The sequence below is a fragment of the Varanus komodoensis genome, unplaced genomic scaffold (assembly GCF_004798865.1).
Source record: "Varanus komodoensis strain SLA01 unplaced genomic scaffold, ASM479886v1 scaffold115, whole genome shotgun sequence".
NCBI classification, from domain to species: Eukaryota; Metazoa; Chordata; class Lepidosauria; order Squamata; family Varanidae; genus Varanus; species Varanus komodoensis.
In genome coordinates, this window is record NW_025335330.1 from 97,969 (window position 1) to 119,835 (window position 21,867).

A 21,867-nucleotide genomic window follows, 5' to 3' on the forward strand; every position below is an offset into this window, starting at 1 on the left:
ATTCTTTCCAGGGGCATCTTCTGAGGCCGCAGTCCTTGCAGGTAACATCTCAGACCGGCATGATTCCGACCTGCACGGAGAGGTCGGCCTCTGCCGGCAATTACTTGTGCTCTCCTGCAGGGCAGGGCATGTGCACCCTGCTGTCTTGGGGGCTGAAAGGAAATAAAGATGCAACCCCTCCCCACAAAGGCCCACTGCTCCAGACGTAAAAAGACCTGGAACTGTGCCCTGAGTCAAGGTACCCTGTGACCTGCACTCACCCCAGGACACCTTTTAACATCTGTTTATGTAAAATGTGTGTCGGCTGCCATTCACAGCAAACCGCAGGCAGGCCACACAATTAAAGCTAACAAGAGTACGAGGTCAAGAGTTTCTCCAAGCCAGGGGTAATTTAAAAAAAGCAACAGCAGCAGCATCCCGGCCAGGAAACGATGCGCTTGCAAGGCTCGGAGCAATTCACAACCCCAACAAAAGTTCATGTGAGGAGACGGCTTAGCCTGGGAGGGAGGCCTCCTTCACCTGCCAAACACAGGCTGCCGCAGGCCTGCCAGGAGGGCGGGCGGGAAGAGGCTCTCTGGCCACAACCCCTTTCCAGGGAGCACAAAGGGGGAACCCCGGGCTTCCATTCCTCCCTCTTGTGGGTTTTAGGGGCACGTGGAGCCGTGGCCGCGCGGCCTGGCTGCTGCTCGCTGGGGAAGGCCAGATTTGCGTTCACCCAGCCCAGCCTTTCCCTCTTGCTGGCCTCTCCCTCGACACTCTCCCCCCTGCGCCTGGCAGAGCTCTGGGGAGCCCTGGTGGGCACTCTTCCTCCAGGGACGGGGACTTGCAGCCCCCCCATGCCGCTGGACTAAGCCCCCACCTCTCACCTTTGGCTCTGCTGGCGGAGCCTGCCGGCCAACAATGCCCAGCAGCCCACGCCTGGCTCACTGTGGCTTGAGGCCAACAGCAGCCGCGCCAAGGCAAGCAGCTGCTGCTCTGGTCCCCTTCGGCCCCCGGGGGGCTGAGGCGGGCCCCCCGAGCCCGGGCGGAGCGAACGGCCGATCGCCTGGCCGGCACGGCTGGGCTGCTCCCTTCCCGGCTTCCTCCCACAGAACCTGTTGACAGCACCTGGCAAGAAGCAAGTGCCGGCAGGAAGTGGGAAGCCCCCAGGGACCCCCGCAGGGCCCTCCCCGCAGTTTCCCTGCCAGCCAGAGCGAAGGAAGGCGAGGGGGCCGAACTCGTGAACCGCAGCTCCTGCCAGCCAGAGCGCAGGCGTCGCCACGTGCAGAGCGAAGGGTCTGCTGGCCGTGCAGCTTCCGGGGGGAGTACTTTTCCTGACCAACAGCAGTAGCCAACCCCCCCCCCCCCACCATAGTCTCAGCTCCCTCCAGCTTGTACCAGATGCTCCACACACACTCGGCTTTGCCTCCCCGCCCCCTTTCTCCTCAGCTGCCCGTGCAGTTTTGGGGCAAAGGTAGGAAGTCCGCATCTCTTTTGGATTCACACTGAGCAAAGGGGCAAAGGGGGCTGCGAAGGGGGGGGCGGGGGGGGCTCTGATGGGCATCTGCTGCATCCCAAAGCGCCTGTTTTCAGGCCCAGAAACCGTGTCCAGACGGCCTCCATCCCGTGGTCCCCCCCAAGTGACCTTGGACAAGGCATTCCTCTCCCCGCCTTGTGCACTTCATCCTGCTGGGATTAGAAGGATAACGAGTCAGCAACACGGAGCAAAACGGAGACTAAGCAATCGAGTCAAAGTCAAACTTTGATCCTGGGATCATCAGCTTTGAGCACCGCGGGGCTTAATTGTGGCCAGAACCCGCAAGTTCCACCGACCAGGCGAAGGTGTATCAGCCGGTTCGGGCAGTGGGACATGCATGGGGGGGCGGTCTCTCTGCGCACATTCTGGGCCCAGGGACTGATGCTCAGTTCCGGAACCGAGCTCATGCAGCTTCACACACACAGATCCGCCACCCGCGGATTCCTGTTCCAACGGAGCTGGTGGACGTTGGAAGGAAGAAACCCTTCGCTGTAGCCCGCCCAGAGACCCCCCCAAAGCAGCCTCCATTCGGTCATCCCGTCCCGTGCAGAGGTCCCCCCACCGCGGCTCAGCTGCGGATGCAGCGCAAGCCCTTGGCACCGCGGCATCGAGGGGCAGAGGCCTCTCTGAGCCCCCCCCCCCCCGAGATCTGTGGCCACTGCCGGATGCACGCCCAGGTCCTTGCCCGGAGGAAGCCCCTCCCGGCCTTCGAGGAGCCCGGCGGCCCGCTCGCCTGCTCCGCAGAAACAGGGCGCGGGCGGCGCGCTGGCTGGCAGTGCCCGGATCGGCCTCACGGGGGCGCCAATTCCACGCGCGGCCTCGCTTGGGCGGGAGGGAGCGAGGGAGGGGCATGGGTCCCCCCCGCCCCCCGCGCGCAATTACGGTAATGAAGCTGGCGGCCGGTTCCACGGCAACAGGGCCCGGCAGGCCCGAAGGCGGAGGCTCTGCGGCGGGCCAGAGCGCGAGCGGGCGCCCGCGAGGGGCCCTGCGCGGCGTGGGGGGGCGCTGGGGCAGCCTCTCTGCTCCCCCAGGGCAGAACCCGCTCCGCCTCCTTGCGGGCTGGGGAGCCACACCACAGGGGAGCTACGGGGGGGCATTCCAGGGGGGCTGCAGGCTTGCCACGCTTTGCCAAGCCAATCTCCCCCTTGCCCCCCGTCCCCCCCCTTGCTCTCTTCTTGCAACATGCTCCCATCTACCTGCAGCACTGCGCTGTTGATCCTTAGTGTAGACAGGAGAACGCCCCCCCCCCCCGTTGCCCCCCCAGCCCCCGAAGGCTGAGTCACAAAAGCTGCACAAAGGACGGCCGAGGAGAGGCCAGGCCGCCGAGTGGCGACCTGCAACACCCGTGCGAGGTTTGCTTTCTTACCTGAGGGGGGGGGCACCCTCGGCGCTAGAACGCGGGGGGGGCACCCTCAAGGGAAGCAAGGGGAGGAAGAGCTGAGCGGTGGGACTGCAAGGGTTAAGAGCAGAGAAGCAGCAATAAGCGCATCGCATCGGCAAGCTGAAGAAGGGAACCCCGGGGGAAGGGAAGGGAAGGGAAGCGAAGAGGAGGAAGCTCCCTGGAAAGGGGTGGCAGGTGCGGGAGAACTGGGAGGCGCTCCGCACCAGTGGAACTCTCGACCCGCTTTACACTACTTGAGGAAGAGAGGAGCGAGAACCCTGCTGCAGAGGAACGACATGACGCACCGAGTGACTCTGAAAAAGGGACAGAAGGCCAATCAAGTACGGCAAAGAATAGCAAAGTTCGCAGCAACGAACAGAGAACAGCGATAGTTGTCGGAGATTCCCTGTTGCGTGAGCTGGAGAAACACGTGTGCCAGGAAGACCCCTGGGATCATCCGGTGTGCCGTCTCCCAGGAACAAAGACCCGCGATACACCGAACAGACCACCAATGCCCATACAGCCTCCTGACACACATCCCGTTCTTCTCATTCACACGGGAACTGGTGACACTGGAGCTCTGAGGAAATTCCAGGGTTTGGGCTCGAAACCTCAGAGGGGAAAATTTAGCACACTGGGCCCAGGTAGTTTTAGCCTCGATCCTTCCAGTTTGTGGAAGAGGAAGACAGTGGGGGAAATATCCCATGTTGATTCCTGGCTACGATGGTGGTGCAGCCATGACAGATTTGGAATTTGGAACCACAGGCTAAACTTCTTGGGAAACGGACTGCTAGCAAGCAATGGACTGCACCTTACAAAGAAAGGAAAAGGATGTACTTGGCCAAAGGAAAGAAGCCAGGGAACAACTCCTGGGTCTTTAGATTTCTATGCACCAATGCCCAAATATGGGAGACAAACAACATGAGCTTGAACTCTTCGCACATGAGGGCAAATACGACCTTACAAGTGCAAGTGAAACTTGGTGCGATGACTCCCATGAACGGAAGTAAAGTGGCAAAACACGGCAAAAAGGGCAAACGCTGTTCTGGATCGCATTAACAGAAGCATCACTTCCAGAACACGGGAAGTACTGGTTCCGCTATACTCGGCACTAGTCGGACCTCACCTGGAGTCCTGTGCCCAGTTCTGGGCACCTGAGTTTTAAAGAGATGCAGAAAAGGCAGAAAGGGTACACTGGAGGGCAACCAGGGTGATCCAGAGGTTTGGGCTCGAACCCTCAGAGGGGAAAATTTAGCACTCTGGGCCCAGGTAGTTTTATCCTCGATCCTTCCAGTTTGTGGAAGAGGAAAAGACAGAGAGAAATTTGGATTCTGGGACTAAGGGCTAAGCTTTGTGGAAGATGGACTGCTGGCAAGTGATTCCCAAAAAATGCAGGAAAGAATCCAGGGAATAATTTGTGTGGCGTTAGATGACTCTGCACCAATGCCCAAAAGACAGGAAACAAACAACACGGCTCTTGGTACACAAGGGCAAATAGGACCTGAAAGGCATCGCTGAAATTGGTGGGACGGCTCCCATGAGTGGAATTCAGAAATTGCAGGATATAAGCTGTTCAAAAAGAAACAGAAAAGGAAGCAGAGTTGCACCGAAAGATACATACCCTGTAAAGAAATGCAGGAATGAGAGCTATGGCTTCTCGCTGGGACCCTGCCAACGGGAAGGCACGGGGCAAAGTGACCGCTATGGGGACTCTGGAGGAAGTGACCACACCACGCTTGAAGTCTCAATAATAAAGGAAGCTAAAATTGAAGGTAGCCAAACATGCTTCCTGGATTTCAAAAATTCTAACTTTATTTTATTTATTTATTTATTTATTAAAACATTTTTATGCCGCCCCATTCGCCGAAGCCTCGGGGCGGCTTACAACAAAAAATTAAAATAACATTTTAAAATATATACAATAAAATACAAATATATAATATAAAACATACACTATAAAACAAGCCGCCCTGGCCAAATAAAATTCAATAATATTAACATTTAAAATACTGCTTAAATAAAAAGGTCTTCGCCTGGCGCCGAAAAACAAATAACGACGGCGCCAAATGCACTTTAGCAAATGCACTTTAGCAAATGCAGGGGGGTGATAAAGCAAGTCCCACGACAAGCCACTCCAAAGGGGAAAGGAGCTGGGATATCCTTAGAAAGAACCGCTTAAGGCGCAACTACAAGCAATTCCAGCAAGGAAAAAGCAGTGGGAACAGAGGACGCCCACGAGGCTTCACAGAAAGCCGAGAGGTTGACTGAAACCGAGGAGGGGCGTGTATAAGAGGTGGAAGGGAGGCCAGACGGCAAAGGAAGAATAAAAGCAAGCAGCAAGGAATTTGCAGGGATGATGTCAGGAGGACTGAAGCGAGGAATGAACTGCGGCTGGCGGGGGAAGAGGGGGCACGTGGGGTGCTGCAGGGCTCCATCCTGGGACCAGACTCCTCCAAATTTTTATTAGTGATTTAGATGAGGAAGTACAAGGAAAGGTAATTAAATTTTCAGATGACACAAAGCTGGTGGAATAGCAAATACTCCGGAAGACAGAGAGAAGATGCGGGGTGTTCTTGAGAGGTCTGAACACTGTGCAGAGAATAACAGAATGAAATTGGTTGGGGGGCAAATGCCAAGTCCTCCACTTAGGAGAAAGAAACCAAATGCACAACTACAAGAAGGGGAACACTTGGCTCAACAACAGTGCAGATGAGAAAGACCGTGGGGTTGTGTAGCTCACCGGCGACATACGAGCCAACGGTGTGATGCGGCTGCAGAAAGGGCAAAGTCATTAACAGAAGCATCGCCTCCAGACCCGTGAAGGGCTGGATCCGCTATACGTGGCACTAGGACTCACCTGGAGCCCCGTGTTCAGTTCTGGGCACCTGCATTTTGAAAGGACGCGGGACGGCCAGAGAAGGTACGGGGGGGGGCAGCCGGGGGGATGCAGGGGCTGGAGGCAAAGCCGGGCCGGTTCGGCCTCGGGAAGAGAAGACGGAGCGGGGAGAGGATGGCGCTCCACAAATTCCTGGAAGGCCCTCAAAAGAGGAGGGACAGGATCTCTCCTCATCCATCCCAGATGGCAGGACTTGGAATAGCAGACTTCAGTGAAAAGAAGCCAGACTGAGAGCAGACACCAGCAGGAATTTCCTGCTTGCCAGAGCGATGGAACAGTGGAACCCCTCGCCTGGGGAAGCTGTGGGCTCTCCTTCGCTGCAGACATTCAAAAAGTGTCTGGACGGTGTAATTCAGTGGCCTGCACTGCAGGGGCTTGGACCCGACGGCCCTCTGGCCCTTCCAGTGCTCCACTTCTCTGATTCAAGGACTCGCACTCAGCGCCTGCAGCGTGTGAGTTGGGGGCTTCTGTGGGGCCGGCAGGGCTGCTCAGCGGCCAGGGCTCTGCCTGGAGCCCCACGCACGCAGGCACAACACAGGGCTACGGGGCACCGCAGCAGGTCCCCATTGACGTGCTGGCGGCCACCCGTGGCCCCGAGGTGCCCTTCCGCTCCTGGCCCTGCAGCAGGACAGCCGCCTCTCAGGCTCCCTGAAGTGGCCCAGCCGAGGCCTCCTGGCTGCCGGTCCTCCTGCCCTGCACCAGACACGGAGGCCGCTGCTGCCCGTGCCTGCCGGAGCCGAGATTGGTCGGTGCCTGCGGCAGCTGCAGCCGCTCTGCTTCAGGTTCAGCGCGCGTCATCCCAAAGCCCCCCGAGAGGGCTGAGCCCGCACCCCTGGAAGCACTTTCCCCAGCTGCCTGGAGGGAGCACGAGTCTCTCCTTGGGGCGATCACAGGGGCTGGGGGGCACACCTGGGGAGAGGGGCCCATTTGCCTCCCGAGAGCGGCCTCTGCGATGGCCGAAGGCAGCCAGCTGGTGGCTCAGGACGGCGTGGCTGGCCATGACTGGAGCAGCCCAGGAGCAGGGCCCTTGAGGGGGGAAGGACTCCCCAGCCGTTGGGAAGAAGCTTGCTCATCCACGTGGGACGTCAATGCTGCTGCGGCGGAACGGAGGGGCCTCTGGAGCGCTGCTGCCCTCCCCCAGAGGGCCAGCCTCAGCCCCTGGCCAGCCTCTCCAGCGAAGGCAGACCGGGCAGCCGGGTGCTCCCTTCGCCACCCTGAGGTTCCGCAGAGCGGCTGCCCGGCCGACTGTCCCAGCTCCGCAGCAGCCGGCCTCCTCCCTGCGCAGGTCCGGACTCCAAGGGCAGGGAGCGAGTGGCCCAGAGAGGCACCGCTGCAGGGGGCGGGCGGGGGGGCGGGCGCCCTGGCGTGGGTCTCCAGCCTGCGGCTCTCCTTCAGGCGCAACGGCAGCTGCTGGGCCTCCGGAACGGCTCCCAAGAACGCTAGCGCTTTCCAGAGCGCGCCTGTCACTGGGGACACAAGGAATCGCTTCCCACAAGTGCAAACATGTTTTTCTTTCCCCCCATTGCTCTTGGTCAAACAGGCACAGCAGGCTTTTGAGGCCATACACAATTTCACCAAACTGGATAAACAGAGATGAGGTGCGAGGGCCCTTTTCCAAGCCACTCTGAAGGCTGGGCTGGGAGACAGGGTCCCCCCCCCCCCGTCATTCCGCGCTCTCCTGTCCGCCGGAGCATCTCCAGTCAGAGGCGCTTCCACCTTCCAGAATCTCCCCACACTCGCAACCCCTCCCCCCTCCCTCTACAAGGCCCCATGCGGCGCTCGAGCGTCTGGACACGCCACACCTGGAAAGGCCGGGCCGCTACAGTGTCTGAGCAGCAGCGTGGAGGCCGTGGGCATCCGACAGCCCCACGAGCCGCCAGAGCAGAGATGCGTCTTTCCCGGCAGCGGTGGCCGGGGGCGTCCTGGGAGGCCGGCCCAGGAGGCTTTGCCACCTGGCGAGACCAGCAGGGGGCTCCCCCCGCGCCCGTTCCTGCACAGGCCCTGCCTGGACCGGCAGAAAAGGCCGGAAGCCGCCCCCACCACCTGAGAGCGGCAGGTGAGTTCCCAGGGAGCAGGGCAGGGCACGGCACCCCCAGCCCCCCGCCAAGCCTCCGCCACCCGAGGCGACCACCTCACTCGCCCTCACGGTAGGTCCGGCCCTGGAGCCACAGACCTGTGCAGCGGATTCCTCAGCACCCTCCCGAGCTGAGCTTGGCCATGGGGAGGCGAAGGCGCCCGGAGCAGCCGCACGGAGCAAAGCGGAGACGGTCTCTGCTTCCACCTCTTTCTCGCCCAGCTGCCCCCCTCGGACCTCTCCTTAGAAGGGCCAAGGGCAGGTGCTGAGAGAGGCCGCCGCGCGTGGCCACGGAGGGCGGCTGCCAGTCAGGAGAGCCCAAGGTTCCCCAACCGGGAGCTTTCCAGATGTGCTGAACTCCAGTCCCCATCATCCCCGCCATGTGGGCACCGGCTTGGGGAAGTCTGGCACAGACCATGCTAGGCTTGCTGCGAAGCTCGAAAGGCAAGTGCGCAGCCGGGCAGGAGCGTGAGAGCTAAAACACAGACTCGGGAAAGCGCCCAGAAGCGAGCCTCCAGCAATCACGGCAATTGCACTCAGATTAGCCAGGTGCCCCGCGCGCCCCCCCACTCCCCAATCAAGGCCCTGTTGTGTTATTCTTGCAAATGAGCTCCAATCAACAGTTTTCTTTTTAAAATACAAACCGGGCAGTCATCAGAAAGCGACAGGCCGGGCGGAGAGTGGGAGAGGGGCCGCAAAGTGTCAGGAGCATCTCCCCAGGATGCCGAGGGGGGACCCACCCCCACCAGCCTGCAGCCCCCGGGCAGGAGCAGCCGGGCAGCCGGCATCTGCAGGCAGAACAACGCTCGCGCCTGGAGCCTGGACCCCGCCGTGGCCAGGCACCGCGGGCAGTAATGCGGCCCGAGGGCCGGCTGGCCGTGCAGAAGCCTCCGGCAGCCACCGCCCAGAGAGCGGAGGAAGTGGCCGAGGGGCGTCTGAGGGGCAGGCCGGCATTGAGGCAAGGGGGTTGCTGGGGCCCAGCACCCCGCAGAAGCCCACACATGGGAGCCCCCTGGGCCTGCCACTCCGCTTCCCCCACAGCCCATTCGTGGGACCCCCCTGGCTCTGGCCCAGGCACCGTGGAGGAAAGCGGGGAGCAGGTGCCCGGCCTCCTTGCACCCACTCTCTGCCCAGCGAGTGAGCGAGCGGCTGCCAGAGGTGGCAGGAGCCAGAGCAGCTGGCAAAGCCAGTGGGGAGAAGCCGGGGGGCGATGGGGTGCCTGGCCCCAGTGCCTTCAAAGCTAGAAGGCAGCGTCGGTGATGACTGCCACGAAATCCTGGGAAGCAAAGCACGTGCACATGGACAGACATAGTGCCGGGGGCCGGGCCCTCAGTGAGGCAGCCCCCCCGCCCGCAAAGCCTGCTAGCTTGTCCTGCCGGGGCCGGCCGAGCAGCGCATGAGCCCCTGGCTCGGGGTGTCTGGCCTTGAGCCCCTGCTGGCTCAGGCTGGACCAGAGCAAGCAGCACAAGGCCGCCAGCGCCCCATCTCGGGCTCCAGCTGCAGAGGGCTGGGCTGCCCCCCCCCCCAGCCCTCCCAGGGGCAGCCCGCTTGACCTTGGAGCTGTCTCCCCCCGTTTGAGACGCCGCTGGCAGCCCGTCCTGCCAGAAGGACCAAGAGCAGCCCTGGAGCCAGCTGTGGGGCAGGTCCGTCCAGCCAAGCCAGGAGGCGAGCGAGCGCCAGCGAGACGAGGGCCGAGTCCACGTGCCCCTCAGCCCCAGCCCCAGCTCCCCAGGCCCCCGCGGCACCCTGGCTCCCCGCCCAGATCGACGCAGCCAGCGCCGGAGGTCTCCGCGTGCCATCCAGATGGAGCCAACGGCAGTGGGGAACGGCTTACTGGTCCACCAGTGTGAACGGCTCTTTGCGCAAGAGAGCGCATTGATAACAGGAGGAAGAGAGAGAGGGGAAACTGGAGGGCAGAGGGACCCAGATTCCAGCCCGGCAGCACAGCACGGATGCCTCCAGAGGAGCAGGGGATGGTGCGGTTCTCCGTTTGGGGTGCTCAGCGAAGAGCCTGCTGGAAGGGCAGTTTCCCAGGAATACGACAGGAGAGGACGTGTGTGTGTGGAGTGGGGGGGGCAGCCAGCCTGGGACTCACAAAGGCGCAGGCAGTGTTGCCAGAGGATCCTGTCCGGAACTGGGGCACAAAGGGGAAGGGGCTCTCAGGCGGTCCCACCTCACCCCCGGATCTCGCACTTTCTGAAGGGGACGGCCTACGTTCGTCTGCAACGCTCTTGCGCTCATTGATCCTGGGGACACCGGAAGCCGAAGTGATCCCTTCACCAGTGGGGAGGCCTGGAAGCCCCCTTCCCTGCACCCCGTGAGACTCTCGCAGGCCCACAACCCGACCACAGCACCAGGCGGTGTCTGTCCACGGCAGGAGACAGCTGTGGCCCCCGGGGCAGCTCGCGGCTTCCCCGACCGTCTGCTGGCCCCGCTGCTGCCCGAGGGTGGGCTGGGCGAAGGCCCCTCGGGCCCCAGGCTGCTCCCGACGCCCTCCTGCCCGGGGAGCCGCTCCAGCGGGGCCCAGTGCGAGTCAGAGCGGCCCGGGGCGGCGGTGTGGCACCGTCCCTGGGCGCAGAAGGGCCTGCCACTCCTGCCTGGAGACCCTGCCTGTGGTTTGACCAGCACAGGTTCAGCCCGAGCGGCTGCGGCAACAGCCTGACTCCACGGCCCGTATTTACTTAAGCGTCTGCCTCAGGGACTCCGCAAATGTTTACGGTACGCGGTGCCATAGCCGAGCAACAGCGGAATCCAGTCACTGGGGAAGAGGGAAGGGCAGCTCCGCATGGGCTCGGCAGTGGCCGGAGCCGAGCAAGCAGGTTCGCCTGCGCAGGGGCAGATGCCTGCCGAGAGAAGGGTGCGAGGGCCGGCCGGCCCCTGCCCTGAAACCCCGCAGGAGGGGGCGGCTGCGCTTGCTCCATGCGGAGAAGAACACGGCACAGGGTTGGGTCCAGATGTAGGCCAGGAGGGGCCTTCCCCACCTCTTCTCCCCTCCAGCCCCCTAAAGTGCCACATGGAGGGCCAGGGGGCCCTGGGCTGCACGCACATGGGGGGGGGGGCATCCCGCAGAGGCCCCTCCTGTGAGCCAGGGGCCCCTCCTGGAGCCAATGCTGCTGCAGATGCAGAAGGAGGAGGCCCTGGCCAGAATCAGCTCCTCCCAGGAAGGGCCTGTTACACAAGCCCTGGGGGGCCATAGGGAAGGCACGGGCGGAACCACGGCTGCACCCTCCCTCGCACGAACGGGGGGGGGCCAGGCCACGGAGGGCGAGCCCTCGGGGTCGAGCCCGTTCCCCTCGGGCGGCGGCTGGCGGGTCCCTCTGTGTTGCAGGCCGAGCAGAACGGACGGAGGGAAGCCACTTGGGCTTTTCCTGCTGCGAGTTTCTTTGCAGATTCCTAGAATAGCAACGTTGGAAGAGGCTGGCAGGCCGGCGGGTCCAACCCCCGCTCCATGGAATACTTCCAGGGAGAGCATCCGTCTCAGCGGGCCGTCCAGCTGCCCCCAGGGTGGGAGAGCCCACGACCCCCAAGCCATCGCTCCGTCGCCCGACTGCTCTCACTGGATCTCTTCCCTGCTATCTAGCCGCAAGCAGGCTTCCTGTCACCTGAGCCCGGTATTCCATGCCCTGCGCTCTGGGATGATGCGGAAGAGATCCTGGCCTTCCTCTTTGTGACAGACTGTCAAGTAGAAACACAGAAGCAGCATGAGTCAGGAGGGGTCTCCCGGGCCATCTAGTCTGACCCCCGGCTCCAGCCGGCTCCGCCCACAACACGCCCACCATGTGCACGTCCAGCCTGTCCTCGGGAACCCTCCCCGGTGGGGCCTTGGAGAGCGATTCCATACCCCCTTTCGAGGCTCAGCTCTTTCGCTCTCTCCTCGCAGCGCTTTGCTTCCGGCCCTCAGTCCATCCGTCTTGCCCTCCTCGGATCCCTTCCCAGCCCCTCTGCACCTTTCTCCACCTGTGGGGCCTGGACCTGGACGCAGCACTCCAGGTGCGCCCTGACCTGACCGGCGCAGAGCAGAGGGGAACCAGCTGCAGAGGGGAAGCGCTCTCGAGGGATCGCTGTGGCTCCCTCGCTCGCCTCTCGCAGGCGATCCACTGGCTCTGCTGTAATCCACTAGTGCTTCCCCGGCAATCCTCCCAGATTTGGCTTCCCGCAGAGAATCCACTCAGGAGCAGACCTGCTGCACATTGTCCTTGGAGGGACGCACAGGCAAAGGCAGACCTGGAGGACGGGTGGTCCCCGGGGGGGGGGGGGCTGGGAAGCACGGCGGGGAGCCCCTACTCTCCCAGCTCCCGCTGGGCGCTGCCCCTCGTCCAGCCCATCCGGCAGCTCCCTCTGGCCCTTTCCAACGGCATTAGCCGCTGCCGGGCCTTCTGTTGCGGCTTTCTGGGGGGCAGGGGCCTGGCTGCACCGCCGAACTTCCCCACGTGACCCGGCAGCCGGCTCTGGCTTTTTGTGGTAGGCACGGTGGGCATGTCACAAGCGGAGCTGGCCGGAGCCGGGGGTCAGACTAGATGGGCCAGGAGGCCCCTTCTGACTCGCTCTGTTTCTATGTTTTTAAGCTAGTGGTGCTCCAGAGGAACAGATGTGTGCGACACTGGGAAGGAAACATGCAAAAGTTTTGAGAGACAAAAATGGAGAGGGTTTCAATGGGGCGAGGCAGCTGTGCAGCGCGAACAGGCCAATGCTGACGCCTCTGACTTCGGCTGCAGTACTGGAGGAACCCAGGTCGGGATCCAGGAGTCTGAATCTGTGCCTCACTGTTCGACCCAGATGACGCCTGCAGCATGGGGGGCGGGGGGGCATTTTAGGGGACTGCGCCTGCCGCATACGAAAAAGAGCGGAGTGGGGGAGGGGTTTGGGTTCTTTTACCTCCTGATAATTAGGCTTAATTCTTGGCAGAAATGACTGGAATGTCCAGATGCCCTTGTTACTTCTGAGCAGATCAAGTCTGTGCATTTCAGATGCAGCAGAATTTGTCCAAAAGCGGCTGTGCTTATTTCCCTATATTCCCGACATGTGCATCTTTGTTCCGACAGGGCCCAATCGGGAGACCTCAAAGCCTCAGAAGCAGGGCGGCAGCAGCCCGTGAGGAAGGGGGGCCCTCAGGTTTGCTGGGGGGGGGGGTCCCTCCCTTCCCTGTGGGCTCTCGGGCCATTTCTATAAAAACGGTGTAGATCACAGAGGCACTCTAATTAAGAGACACACAACATTTCAGAAAGAGGGAAGGGGGCACGGGGGTCCGCATGATGAAAAGCCCCCTCAAGCTTTTAGCAATGGAGCGGTGTGCAGTGTGCCAGGAGCTACCAGTGCAGGAAAACCTCGAAGAGGAGGCTCGAGCTGATGTCAGGAAGAACGGAAAAGATTTGAAATCATGACCGATCGGACTCGGAATCCTCCCTACCCCACGACCGGCCAGAACGCCTCACAGGACAAATCGGTGGGGGGAGCGGAGCGCAGCCAGTTCTCTGCAGCTCATACAATTCCCAGGGCTGGGAAGACCTGAAAGCCCAGATGGCACCACCAGCCCCACAGGAACCCAGCCTCGGCCTGGGTCACTTCGGGGGCGCCTCGTTCACGTGGGAGCACCAGAAATTTGGGCCTAAAGCAGCTCCATTTGCACCGGGCAGCGGCCAGAGCCGGTGCACAAGCGACGTGGCAGGCGTGCGGTGCCGTGGCCGGCAAAGCTGGTGCAAGCGCCGGGTGCGAGGAGCCACGAGGCTGTCCGTGGCTCCCATCGGCAAAGCTTCAGGAAGAGCGAGGAGCTCCTGTGCGGCTCCATGCTGAGATGCGCACCCATGGAAACCGAAGCGCGGCTGTTATCTCTGATCGCGGGAGAGCACATTGGCGGGGGGGGGCGGGCAGCAGGATCTGTGAGCCCAAAATAGCCGGCGGGGAGGAGTGCCTTAAGCACTCCGGAAGCCTCGCTCCTCGTGCACCACGTTCCCCATTGAGTGCTCTTTCTCTGTCACTGAAGACAGAGAGCCCTGGCCCTCCCCTCCCCCTCAAATGTGCCTTTCCTCGAGGAGCTCATGGTGGGATGCAGGACCCACTCACAGCCTCTCTCTCGTGCTGCGGCCGATGAAGCAAACGCGGAGCATCACTCTGCGCTCAGAAGCATTAACGAGGCAGAGTGCGCCCAGCATCACGGAGAGGACGGTTCAGCTGGGAGGCCTGCGCTGAGCAGGGGCTGGGGGGCCCAGTGGCCCCCCGGCCCCTCCACCTCTGCTTCCCCAGGATTCTAGGGTGAGGCAGCCTGGCGCCGGAGAAGGACGCCCAGCACACGTGGAGAGAGCCCCCTCGTCACAGCTGCCTGCAGACCCCAGGCCCGCGTTTGCTCTTCCAAATTCAGACGGCCCAGAGCAGGCGACCAGTCGATCTGTCCCCTCGAGGTTCCCCCAGAGCCCCGCGTGCCGCCGTCTGGAGGGGCACAGGCGCTGGACTCACACTGGCCCGGGGCAGGCTCTCCCTCAGACCGGCAGCATCTTCCACACCCCAGTGGGGGCCGGGCCGGGCAGGGCCGCTGTCTCCCCTCTCTGCGGCCTGCGGTCCCCGGCCACAAAAAGAGCACGCAGCCCGTTCCCGGGGCCCCGAGCCAGCCCTTCGGGGAAGTGTCTGCCCAGGGGAAGGAGCGCCTCTCTCCAGGGGCGTCAGGGCTGTGGAGGAGGCACCGCTGTCATTGCTGAGCGTGCCATGCAGCTCCCGCTTTCCTCGGGAGGGAGGCTCTATTTATAGGCCTCGCCTGCTGCAGACGCGGCCAGCTGGCCCACCAGCAAAACATGGGCTCCCGCATCCGTTCCGGGAGGCAGCGGGCCCTCGAGCTGCCTGCCAGGGCCAGCGTGAGCCGGGGCTGGGCCCACCCTGGCAGGGCCGTGCTCCTGCCCCGAGGCCCGCTGTCTGCTCCTGCCCCGGCCCCTCTGTTCAGCAGCAGGCCCGCCCGGGGACCAAGTGGCCAGAGCCGCCCCCTGCGTGGACGCCCTGCCAGGAGGAGATGCCCGTGTGAAGGGCACAGGTGGCCCTCCCCGCTGCGGGAACGGGCGCCATGGGTGACCCGGGGGTGTCGGGGCTGACATGCGTCATGAACGTGGATTCCCTTTTGAGAAGTATCAGGCAGGCCAGCCCCCAGAAAATGCCGCTTAGCCCATGGGGGGAGGGGTTGGGTGTGCAGTCCCAGTGGAGGATGCTGTGGCTTCCGCCCCCGCCCTCGGTCCCTCGGTGCCAACGGCCGTCTCCCGAGACGGCGCCCACGGGGCAGGAGGGAGGGGTGGCTGCGCGGTGCCGGGTCAGCTGCGTGGGCCTCGGCCAGGAAGGGCCCGGGAGCGACGCAGCGAGGGCTTGTCGCCAGGGCCTCCTTCAGCCACAGAAGGCGGCACAGCGCCCCCGTGCCCGAGGCCATCCAGCACGGAAGCAACGCGCCCACGGGCGAGGGGTTCTGCTGCGTCCTGGACACAGCCCTCCCCGAGGACACCGGTCCGTCACCAGCCCCACAGCCTTCCCACACACCCCGGCCAGCCTTGCCCCAGGAGGTGCCGCTGTGGACGCAGCGCTCAGACCTGCAGGAGAGGGGGGAAGCCAGAGGACAGACAAGGCCAGGACTGAAGGCCGCGGAAAGGCGTGGGGTGGGAGCCGTGGCGAGCCGTTTGGCCCGGCCAGCAGCTAGCCGGGAGCGCTCCAGCCTGTCTCCCACGTGGGGGAAGAGCCACAAGCCCCGTCCTTCAGCGTCCCCAGCAGACGGACACCCAGCCCCTTCCTGCCCTACAGGTGGAGGCCAGACCTGGAGGCCTCCGGTGGGGAAGGAGGGGAAGGGGCTGCTCTGCTCTGCGGAAATTCTGGGGACAGGGCAGAGGCCACATGCTGTGAGCCCCTTGCCCGGCCCATTTTGAATCTGCCCGAGGCCCCTCTGAAAGCTAAGCCAGCCCCTATGAACAGGCCTCAGCTCTCAGCCTGCCCCCTCACGCTTCCTGCCGTGCCAAGGAGGACGGGGAGGTGGGGTTGGAAAAGGGGGGAGAGGAGGGTCCCACCACTGCAGTCCGGCAGCCCTTCCCGCGGCTCCCAGTCTCAGCGCTTCCCCGGCTGGCCTGGGCCCTCAAGGACCGCCTGGCCCAAGACTCCTCCGTGGCCACCATTTCGATCTATATTATTTAGCCCAGCACCTGAAGCAGGTTTTGTGAAACCTAATCTAGCTAATGTATACCATAAAAGAGAGTAGCAACACACAAGCAGGACGAACACACGCACCGCGCCCTCCGCCACCCATGGCACATTCTGCCTCGCCTTCGTTTCACTCGGAGCCGCTGAATCCCTCTTGCTCCGCGGGCCAGATTCAGTCGTGGAGAACCTCTTGGAAGCGGCATGCCAGCTGCGGATGGGGCTGGAGGTGCCCGAAGGGAGGTGGGGGGCTCTCCCACACTAGGGGCTCTCCAGGCAAAAGTGGGGTGGTGTGACCTGTGTCCTGCACCGGCCGCGGGTTGGCCCCGAGGCCTTCCTGGCCCCTTCCAGCGCTACTCGTCCATGATTCTATGAAATGGGGGGTGCATGTGATAGAGAGACCGCGTGCTCATGCCTGCAACCATCTGCCAGCCCCGGAGTTAGACTCCCACGGGGCTCTCAGGGCCCCCCTGCTAGTCAGGGATCCCCGTGGATTCTGCCCACTGCCCGGGCAAAGGACCCGAGGAGGCGCCCTGGAGCCCAGGTGGCCCGGGCTTGGTGGGGGGCTGCTCTGTGGCCCCCACGCCTGCACATGGAGTCCTCCCACGCTGTGGCGTCCACCTAGCCCCGTGCATCCGAGCTGCTTCACGAGTCCCCGGTCCCTGGGCCAAGAGGAGCTCTCGGGGCAGCTCTGGGGCAAGTGCTCCGCAGGTGCAGTTTCCTTCCTGCGGAAAAGCAGGCGGAGTTTGCCGGGGAGCCGGGAGAGCGTCTCTCTCCAGGGAGGAGACCTTTGCGCAAGAAAACAAGGTGCCTGTTGCCAGGCCAGCGACTCCGAGGCGCACGCTCGCTCGGCTCCCAGTACGAAGCACGAGGGCACCTGCATGCCCCTCCCAGGCGCTTTCTGGCAGAGGCACAAGGCCAGAGCAGGGAGGGCTGTGGCCGGTTCTTCCTGCGCTGGAGGGCAGGACACGTTCCAGTGGGGCGAAGCTCAAGGAACCAGGCTTTAGGTTGAATGTCGGGAAGCACTTCCGGACAGTTAGGACACCGAGGATATGGAATGGGCTTCCAAGGGAGGTGGCGAGGCCCCATCAGTGGTGGCATTCAAGAAAAATTGGACACCCACATGCTGGGGATTACATGAGCGGAGCCGGCTGGAGCCAGGGGTCAGACTAGATGGCCCAGGAGATCCCTGCTGACTCGCTCTGTTCCTGTGTCTTCATTTGGACAAGCGGTGTGCCACAAACCCATGAGACAGACTTCGAGTGCCCAGAAGGTCCAACAGGCTGGGTGTTCGGCAAAGCAGTGGGGGCAACAGATGAAGCCAGCTTGGTGTCGATGCCATAATGTTTGCATCGGTCGTGGGCTCAAGGGTGAGCCCAGAAGAGGTTGCCAACTCTGCAATACACACTTCAAGCCACACCTGCGGGCGATGCTGGGAGTTAAGAAGGATGAGCTGCAGCTGGGATTTGAAAGTCAGCCACTGATTGTGGATGTCAACTCGCGTGTGCAGCGCCCAGGGTCATGGGGTGGCGGAGTTGGAAGGGGCCCGTAAGGACAAGGCTGTGGGGTCCGGCTGCTGTGCGGTGCAGGATTCCTCGCTGGCAAACCGGAGCCAACAACGCAATGCAGCCGCCAAAAGGGCAAGTGCCATTTTGGACGCATTAACAGAAGTATCACTTCCAAATCACGAGAAGTAGTAGTTCCCCTCTACTCCGCACTAGTCAGACCTCACCTGGAATACCGTGTCCAAGATTTAAGAAAGACACAGGGAAATTAGAAAGGGTCCAGAGGAGGGCTTTGGAAACACTGCCCCATGAGGAGAGACTGAGCAAACGGCATGTTCAGCCTTGAGAAGAGAAGACGGAGGGGGGACATGCTCTCCCTCTGAGTCCCTCGAAGGCTGCCTCAAAGAGGGAGGTCAAGATCTCTCCTTGCTGACACCTTAGTGCAGGACACGGAATAATCAGTTCAAGCTGCAACAGCCCAGATTCAGGCTGGCCATCAGGAAGAGCTTCCTCACTGCCAGAGCAATGGGGCAGTGGAACCAGGTGCCTTGGGAGGAGGTGGGCTCTCCCACACTGGGGACACTCAGAAAGGAACTGGGCAGCCACCTGAGTGGGAGGGTGTGACTTGGTGTCCTGCCACAGCAGGGGGTGGACTCGAGGGCCTTCCTGGCCCCTTCCAGCTCCACTACTCTATGATTCTGTGGTCTATGATCCACGTTAAACCCTCTCTCTCCGATGGCTGCCCAGCCGCCTCCCGAATGCCGCCAGTCTGGGAGAGCGCCTGATCCGCCCAGGGCGCTGCTCCCGCAGTCGCACTCCCAACGGCCAGGAAGCTTTCCCGGGTTATTCCAGTTCATTCACGGCCACCTGCAAGCCCCAGCCGAACGCCTTCCAGATGTTTTGAACTAGTCCCTGGCATTCCTGACCATTGCCCATGCAGACTGTGGCTGATGGAGGTTGAACTCCGAAGTGTCTGGCAGGCACCAGGTTGGGGGTGGCTGGTTGACGGGCGCATGCCTGTGACATAGACGGAGCGCTCAGGAGTGTCCTTCAGCTTATCACCCCCACAAAAGCCCCTCCCCAAGATGAAGGAACCAGTCAGCGGCCAGTGACCCCTTGCCACGCACACTGGGGAACGGGAGATTCCCCTCCCCCAGGAGAGAGGCAGAGCTGGAACTGTGGGATCCCAGGTCAGTCAAGGTGAAAAGATGCCATGAGGACACAGAAAGGAAGGCAGAGTTCCGTTTGCACCTAAGAACAGCTCGGACCCATCCTGGAAAAAGGGACCGGGAAGGGACCTTGGAGTTCATCTAGTCCAGCCCACTGTGCCATGGAGCTGCAGCACCCCTGACAGATTCCCATCCAGCCCGGTGCTCCTGGCTGCACTGCTTCACAGGATGCCCACATCACCCCACAGTTCGCTAAGGCAGTGGTTCTGTCAGGACAAGCAAGCACAGCACGGATGCGGCTGGTCTGGAATTCCTGGCAAACCACGTTGCGCCTGACCTCTGATTAAGAGGCTGCTATGCAGACCTCTAGGAGGCCACGCACGAGGCGCACGAGGCAGGGCCTTCCCCTCTGAGAGCTACAAGGCTTCCCATGGAGGAGCTCTTTGGGCAAATCATCATTGTTCCATCCAGTCTACCTCAAAGGGACGTTGCGAGATGAAAGCAGTGAAGAATCCCATTGAAAACTGACAGGCACCTCCACTGCTTTTTGCCGGGACCAGCATATTCCTGTGTCCGTTGGACCCCACAGGAAGGATGGGGCTTCAATCGCTCTTAGTCTGCCTCCACACAAATCCTAAAACTTCTGCTAACTAGCATTTGGCACTCGGTCTCTGAGATCAAGCTGCCACCGTGGCTTCACGTACAGACTGCTCACTGGAGTGCTTCTGTGCATGAACCTGAGGATCCTGGCTTCCTCGCCCGCCCGCCCGCAATCCCCACCTCAACAGATAAATACACTGGGGGACGTTCTCATGGAGAAAGGCAGTCCCAAGACACTCACAAGCGCTGCGTTTCTGGCTGCGTGCCGGAGCAACGGCGTGGCCCCGCTGGCTGTCCTGGCCAGTGGCAGGAGCAGACACGTGCCCAAGTCGCTCGAGGGTCTGCTCTGAGGGGTGCTGCAGCAGCTCGTGCTTGCGCTGAGGCCTCCCTCGGGGGAGAGCCAGCCAGCCAGCCAGCCACGGAAGGACGAGGGCCTTTGCGACACAAGCGCCTGGGAGAAAACAAGGGCTTTACAAAGCCACCCGCACGATCAAAGTGGCAGAGACAAATGGACTGCACTTCCAGATGACAGATGTGACACTTCTTCTAAAAAACACCTTCTTTTTCTTGGGAAGTTCCTTAAAATCAAGCATACTGGATGTGGGCTCCTCTCCGACCTAGATTTTTAGAGAACCAAAAATAAGCCAGGCTGCTCCTTCTTGGAGTCCAGCTTCTGCCAGTGAGATGATAGAAAGCCTTCCCGACACACAGAACGTTTTGTCTGCCTGCGGGAGAACGTGTGTAACTCGAAAACCTGCATGCTCCCTATACTAGAAGAGGTTCATTAACTGCACTGTACCCTATATATTTTCCCCCGGAAGTATGGTCCACCGTGTGCTGTAGGGATTGCTCCCAAAAGGGAGCTTGGGTTGCCCCTCAGGGCAGCCTTTCAGCCGTGTCTGCATCTCTTATTCCTTGAGGTCAACAGAATTCACCAAAATGTGGCTAGCAGACTGTCAAATCCTTGCTTCTGGATCTGCATTCTTACCAGATTCAGTATTCACTGCTTTATTTACTTAGGTGCCGGTGAAACAATTTAACTTTTGAAGAATACAAGACAAAGCAAGCAGCAAAAAGAAGCTCTAAGTTGCACTTTGAATAGAAAAAGACGTCCAAAATAATTTTGATCAGAAGCAAAATGTTCAGGGTGCTGGATAATTACTGTGCCCATTGCTAAGTGTCCCACCACTGTTCTCCTTTCTTCCCACACCTACTTGGGAAACAAGACACATGCCAAAAATAGCCAAGCCGGGTGTGTGGAGCTGTACAAATTGAATGCCAACACAGAGAGGCCGAAAGGGAAGAGCCCAGAAAAAGCAGGGCCCGCGAGGCTGGTGCTTCCAGCAAGCATCGTCGCCCCCCCCAGCCTCCTTCCTATGCCCAGCCAGCCGGTGCTGCTGCGCCGGCCGGGGGGGGGGACTGTTCCCTCCCCCCGCCATGTGCCTGCAGGAACAGCTGAGGGGGTGCTTGATGGGGAGGCCCTTGGGCCACCGCCCTGGCCTGCATGCTCTGCCCGTTTTGGAGAACCCGTTTCCAGCAGCACATGCGCTGGGCACACCGAGGAGTGCTGCCCGGGCCAGTGACTGAGCCGGACCATGTGCAGCCGGGAAAGAGTGACTAGAAGGCCCGTGGGGGGGGGGGGGGGCGCCATAGGAAGGCAGGAGAGGCCCGCTGGATCAGGCCCGAGGTCGCTCCAGCCCCATCCCCTTTCCCACAGCAGCCGCCAGATGTGCCCACGGGAAGCCCACACGGAGGACAGGAGTGCACCGGTGCCCACCTCCCCCAGGTTCCAGGCAGACCCCCTTGCACCCAGGGGGGCAGCATCTCCACCTGCTTCTCCAGGTAAGGAGGGGAAGACTCCGGCCCAGACCCCGCTGCTGAGTCACGGCTGCCGCCACGCGGGCCGGATGAGGCCGGGCCAGACCGGCTGAGCGGGCCTGGCGAGAGCCGGCCTCCGATGCGCCTGTGCATCCCGTGGGAAGTGCGCTTACGAGGCCCGCTGCGGGGGCAACACGCTGCCTTTGAGACCAACGTCCCCCCACAGCCGTCTCCCCCACTACCTTGCCTAATCCTTTCTTAAACCTGTCAGTACAGCTTAACAAATCAATAATCATTTAGGAGTCAGAGATGAAGCAAAAGGGACTTTTGAAGCTGCAGTAGCTCCTCTTGACAGAAAAGTGTGGCACATTTTGAGTCGCAGGCCTTCACGGACGAGGAAATCGCTCCCGAGGACGCAAGAGTGCCACCTGACTGGAAAACGGGCTCTGTCCGCTGCAAGGCCAGCACAAACTGCCAACAGGCTGACCTCTCCGGGCGATGGCCAGACACCAACCACCACGCGAGTGGGTGGGCTACCGCAATCCGGGGCGGGCCAGCGAGCGGCCAGTCGCCATCGCACTCCACGGCCACCGCTTCCATTCTGCCGGCAGGAAGAGTTGCCATCTTGGCCGGACGCACTCAAACGCCATTCACACACAACGTTCGGGCAAGGAGCTGTTCCAGTGTAAACATCACATTCAGATGAGCAAAAGCGCCACCAAACGCAGAAGCAAAACCGGCTCTCACCTGCAGGCAG

At 61.7% G+C, this 21,867-nt stretch overlaps 1 protein-coding gene across 1 annotated transcript in view; it reads right to left on the bottom strand.

The window, feature by feature from the left end:
• Positions 1-21,867, bottom strand: part of FGF12 (fibroblast growth factor 12) — a 96,822-nt gene that overhangs the window by 74,311 nt on the left and 644 nt on the right. The gene's annotated exons all lie outside the window — the stretch shown is intronic.